The sequence below is a fragment of the Elephantulus edwardii genome, unplaced genomic scaffold, assembly GCF_000299155.1.
Source record: "Elephantulus edwardii isolate Elephantulus edwardi_28Jun2011 unplaced genomic scaffold, EleEdw1.0 scaffold00172, whole genome shotgun sequence".
In the NCBI taxonomy this organism is placed as follows: domain Eukaryota; kingdom Metazoa; phylum Chordata; class Mammalia; order Macroscelidea; family Macroscelididae; genus Elephantulus; species Elephantulus edwardii.
The window spans coordinates 6,273,308-6,279,122 of record NW_006399922.1 but is presented as its reverse complement, the minus strand read 5'-3'; the positions used below and the strand labels follow the sequence as shown (position 1 = coordinate 6,279,122).

The following is a 5,815-nucleotide window of genomic DNA, read 5'->3' as shown; positions in this document are numbered from 1 at the left end:
TCTTTATCCAAGTATAGGTTTCGCATTACCTCAGTCAAATATTTTGGGATCCCAATCCTTCTCAGAGTCAGCCATAGCTTGTTGTGCTCCACACAGTCAATGAAGCACAGATACACATTCTTCTGGTATTCTCTGCTTTCTGCCAAGATCCATCTAACATTAGCTATAATATCCCTAGTACCACGACCTCTTCTAAATCCAGCCTGCACATCTGGCAGTTCTCTGTTGACATACTGTTCCAAACGTTTTTGTATAATTTTCAGCATAATCTTGCTTTCATGTGATATTAATGATCTTGTTCGGTAATTTCCACACTCTGTTGGGTCACCTTTCTTTAGAATGGGAACAAATATCAATCTTTTCCAGTCAGTTGGCCAGCTAGCTCTTCTTCAGATTTCTTGGCACAATTTAGTGAGCATATCCAGGGCAGTGTTTGTTTGTTGAAATAAATCAATTGGTATGCTATCAACTCCTGGAGCCTTGTTTTTTGCAAATTCTTTCAGAGCAACTTGAACTTCCTCCTTCATCGCCATAGGCTCTTGCTCATATGTTATTTCATGAAATTCCTCTGTGTCAGCCAATTCCTTCTGATAGAGTGACTCTGTGTACTCCTTCCATCTTCTTTTGATAATTCCTGGATATTTAACATTCTCTCCAAACAATCCTTAAGTATTACCACCCGTGACTTGAATTTGTTTTTCAACTCCTTCAGCTTAAGAAATGATGAGAGAGTTCAGCCCTTTTGATTTTCTGACTCCAGCTCTCTGCACATTTTGTTATAGTATCTTGCTTTGTCGTCCCGAGCTGCCTTTTGAAATTTTCTGTTCAGCTCTTTTATTTCTTGATGTCTTCCTTTAGAGTTGGCTTCTCAGTGCTCTAATGCAATACTCAGAGTCTCATCTGACATCCATCTTGGTCTTTTCTTCTTCTTCAGCCGTTATAATGATCTTCTGCATTCTTCATTAATGATTTTCTTTATATCTTCCCAGAGCTTATTTGGTTTTCATAATATTCCATTGTTAACCTTTTTATTTTATCTGGTTCTGTTGTGACATTGCCCCATTATCTCTTATTTGGATTATTTGTGTCTTCTTCCCCCCCCTTTATTAGTTTTTCTAGTGATTTGTCTATTTTATTTATCTTTTCAAATAACAAACTTCTGGTTTTATTGATGGTTTCAATTATTCTTATAATTTCTATTTCATTTATTTCTGCCCTACTTTTTACAATTTCTTTTTTTACGGTGTCAGGGCTTTTTACTGTTCTTTTTCAATTTGTTCATGATGTTGTGTTAGAGCCTTTTATCATTTTTTTTTCTTGCCTTTTGATGTGCTTGTTTCTTGCTATAAATTTACTTCTAATTACTGCTTTGGCTGTTTACCCAAAAGTTTTGGTAAGTTCTATTTTTATTATAATTTGTTTTTATTATCATTTATTTCATGAAATATTTTAATTTCATTTTTTATTTCTTCTATTACCCACTCATGTTCAAGCAAGATGTTCAGCTTCCAAATATATGGGGATGGTTTTATCATTTTTTTCTGACCCCAACATTTAATTAATTAAAAAAAATATTAACAGTAGCAGAGAAAATAATAACAATAAAGAGACATTATAAGGAGTAGGAATCAGGGTAGAAAAAATGAAAAGGCTTTGGTCCGTAAGAGACCAATACTCCAGCCTAGCTGACCTTAGCCTCATCTCCTTCTGAATTTTCCTTGGCTGCTGGCTTCTCATCTTCTTCCATGAGACGAATGTTGTGCTTTTTTTGAAATTCATTTAGTTGTTGGTGGGTTTTTTTGTTTGTTTGTTTTTTGGTGGTTTTTTTTTTCCATTTGCCAGTGTGTCAGTGATCTTCTGGATCTGTTTCTTCTTGTTCCCCAGGGAAGGCAACACCTCTTTGGCAGTGTTCTCCACCAACAGTCCTCCAACCATGCGGTATCAATCGCTAGGTTGTGCTCATTCAGTTCCACTTCCAACTCAGCTGCTTTGGTTGCCAGGCCTCGCTATTTCTGCTGAAGACCATTAAAGCCAGCTATTACCTGCTCTGCCAACACCACCCCCTTACAGGTGCTGCTGCCTGGACTTTCCCCCTCTCTTTTATCCTATTGTTATTAATTGTTAATTTTGTAGCATTTTGGTCTGAGAAGATGCTTTATTTCTATGATTTTTTTTAAATTACTGATGCTTGCCTTGTGACCTAAAATGTGATCTATTCTCTAGAATTTTTCATGCCCATTGACGAAAGTATACTGAACTTTTTGGGGGGTCAATAGCCAATATATACCTATTGATTGAGTTGGTTTATTGGTTGTTTTAATTCTTTAGCATCTTTTTTTAGTTTCTTTCTGTTAGTTCTATCTTTTCTTGAGAGTGGTGCATTGACGTTTCCTACTACCATAGTGGTTTTGTCTATTTCTTTTTTCAGTTCTGTTAATGTTTGCTTTATATATTTTTTCAACTTTGTCATTTGGTGCATACATATTTATTGTGGTTATGTCTTCATGTTCAATCGACCCTTTAAGCATTATATATTGACCTTCCTTGTTCGTTGTGGTGGTTTTTGTGTTAATATGTATTTTATCAGAGATTAATACCACCACTCACGCCTTTTTCTGGTTGCGATTTGCTTGGTTTATTTTTTCCACCCTTTTATTTTAGTGTTTATTTTCACTTTTAAGGTGTATCTCTTGTAGATAGCATATGATGGGTTTGGGGTTATTATCCAATCTGCTACTGTCTCTCTCTTCAGTGGTGCATTTAAATCATTCACATTCTGTGTAATTACTGAGATGAAAGGTTTTACTGCTATCATTTTGTTGAGTTCTTTTTTGTGTTGTTGCTGATTACTTTGTTCTATTCTGCTTTCTGTGGCATCTCAGTAAGAAGGACTTCTCCCAGTGTTTCCTGAAACATTAGTCTTGTTTTTACAAACTCCCTTAAGTTCTGCTTTTCTGAGAATATATTGATCTCTCCTTCATATTTGATGGACAGTTCACAGGGTACAATATTCTTGGTTGACAGTTGTATTCTTTTAGTGTTCAATATATGTCATTTCACTGTCTTCTTGTTTGAGTGGTTTCTGCTGAGTGATCATCACTTCATCTTATTTGCTATCCTTTATAGGTTACTCTTCGTTTCTCTGTAACTTCTTCAGTGTTCTCTCCTTATCCTTGGTTCTGATAAATTTGACTAGGATATGCCTTAGTGGTTTGCTTTTTTGTTTTGGTTTGGTTTGGGGGGGGAGGGAGTGGGTGGTCTATTCTGTATGATGTTCCCTCAGCTTCTTGATTATCTATTTTCTCATTCTTCATTATGCTTGGGAAGTTTTCTTCTGGTAATTCTTCCACATCTTTCTTAGTGCTTTTATTTGCTTCTTTCTATTCTGGGAACATGTTATTCCTCTTGATGGTGTTCCATATTATTCTTAGGCTTTTTCCTTTTCCTTTCTTTTTGATTCTGCTTTTTGTTCTAGTAGGTCAGTGATGACAATTATATCTTCTATTTTGTTGGTTCTATTTTCCATCTCTTCACCTCTGTTCATATGTCCCTCCAACATGTTGATAGCATCTGAAACATTGGTCCTCATATTCTGGATTGTAGGGGTTTTGTTTGTCTGTTTTTCCAAAGCTTCTAATGCCTCTTTTGTTTTATCTGTGTTATCTTGGATTTTTTTAAAAGTTCCTCGTGTATTTTTCTTGCAGAATCCTGTAATTCTTCAAGTTTGTTTTTGATGTATTGAAAATATTCAGTAAGTGTTCTTCTGAATTCTGTGCCAGAAAGTTCCATCAGACTTTCTGGCTTCAAGTAATCCATTAATACTGAGGGTATTGAGGGTAACAACTTGTTTTGGGTTTGCGTAGTGTGTGAGGTAGTCTGCTTCTTCCCTGTCATTGTTGTGGTAGAGTTTTTCATGTTTGGGGTCTTAGCAGGCTCTTGGTCTGATAACCTTACCTCAGAAAGTCACTGCTCCAGAGGAGGGAGGGGTTTACCCTGCCTGAGTTTCTTTCTGATCCTTTGACTCAGGGGAAGACTGGCTTCATTTGGGGAGCAAAATGGTCTGTGAATTAGCAACCTTCTCTGTCAGGAAACTGCTGCAGCTATGCAGGTCCAAAGGGCTCCCTGCTCAAGGGAGATCAATCTCTGGGAGGAGGTAGGAAAAGACTTCAACTGCAGTAAGTTGTTCTCCAGGCAGTAGGGTCAGAACATCCAGGTGGCCAGGTTGGGGGCATCCAGATGGTGGGCCAGGTCCTCCAGGCAACAGGCTCAGGGAATTGAGGTTAGTGGGGCCAGATCCTCCAGATGGCTGGTTTGGGACATTCAGGTGGCAGGGCAGGAGCCTGCAGGTGGTCATGCTGTGGTCTAGTACTCCATGTAGGAGAGCAGTCTAGGCCATACTAAGAAAATTTTAAGACAATTACTTAACTAATCGACTAGAAGAAATCCACAGTGGCTTGATCATACACAGCTTTGGCCCCATGCATTCCTTTTTTCCAAAATTAATCACCATTGGACCCTGAAATCATTATTCAGATACCCACTCGATCACTCTCCTTTACCTCCTCCTTCCACCCACCAAATTGTGAAACCCTATGATTGTCACCCTACCCATCTTCACCCTTCTCTACTCCCTCTCCTTCCCTGCTTTGGTCACCAAACTCTCATATACGGTTGGTGGGATTATAAAATGGTATCACCATTCTAGAAGGCAGTTGGGTGTTTACTCAAAAAGTTGAACATAGAAACTCTGTATGACCCAAATATTCCATTACTAGGAATATACCCCAAGGAAATTAGAACTGAGATACAAAGGGAGATCTGTACATTAATGTTAAGAGCAGCAATAATCACTATCACAAGAATATGGAAACAGTTCAAGTGTCCAACCACAACTGAATGGATTGAGAAATTGTGGTACATTAACACAATGGAATACTATGCAGCACTCAGGAGCAACAATTTCAAAAAATGCTACATAACTTGGAAGACTGGAGAGCATTATGCTGAGTGAACTAACTCTGTCTCAAAAGCATAATTAGTAACATATTATAATTTGAAGAGAGAAAAATTTAATTCCTGTATGAACAATTTACTGAATTTTAATAATACATTTAAAATTGGTGTGTAGTCTTGTGTTTGAATTCTTTGTTTTAGAACTAAATAACAAATCAACAAAATAATGATTAGTTATGATTATTATCTGATGGTTTCTCAATGAAATTCTGTCATATAGAGGTGGAAGGTGTTAAAAATGGCAGAACAAATCCAGCTGGAGGTACTCCTGCTGCAAAATGAATGTCTCTTCCATTGTACAGATGAATATTCTGGCAGTAGGACTGGGTCCAAAAGTTTAGATTTAGCCAGTATATCCTTGTCTCTGTGGAGCATTTCTGTCATAGCAGAAACCTTTGCACTGGGAAGAAACCCCAGGACCTTACACTCTTAGATGTTCCTGGAGCACAGCTGGACACTCCTGGACCCACACCTGGTCATCCAAGCTGTTGAGATCATCTACACAGGCAGTGCCAGTTACCATAGGGTGTATATAGCAGCACTTTCCTACTGTAACAGTGTTTTGCTCCAGTGAACAACAACAACAAAAAAGTAACTTATATAAGCAATAACTGGTTTGAACTCCTTGGCATATAAATATGAGTAAGAGTCTTACAGGGTGTATGAAATGCAGTGAGCTGGAAACGAGTCTCAACCTGGGTCTCTGTGCTATTACTATTCTCAGCTCCAAGAATGACTAAAGCTCCTTCTTTTTTTTTTTTTTAAATTTAGGTTGTTTATTTTTCATTTCAATGAACATCTA

General features: G+C 37.6%; 1 pseudogene; it reads right to left on the bottom strand.

The window, feature by feature from the left end:
* Nucleotides 1-1,612: 1,612 nt before the first annotated feature.
* The window catches only part of LOC102874767, a 65,593-nt pseudogene continuing 61,390 nt past the window's right edge, over nucleotides 1,613-5,815 (bottom strand).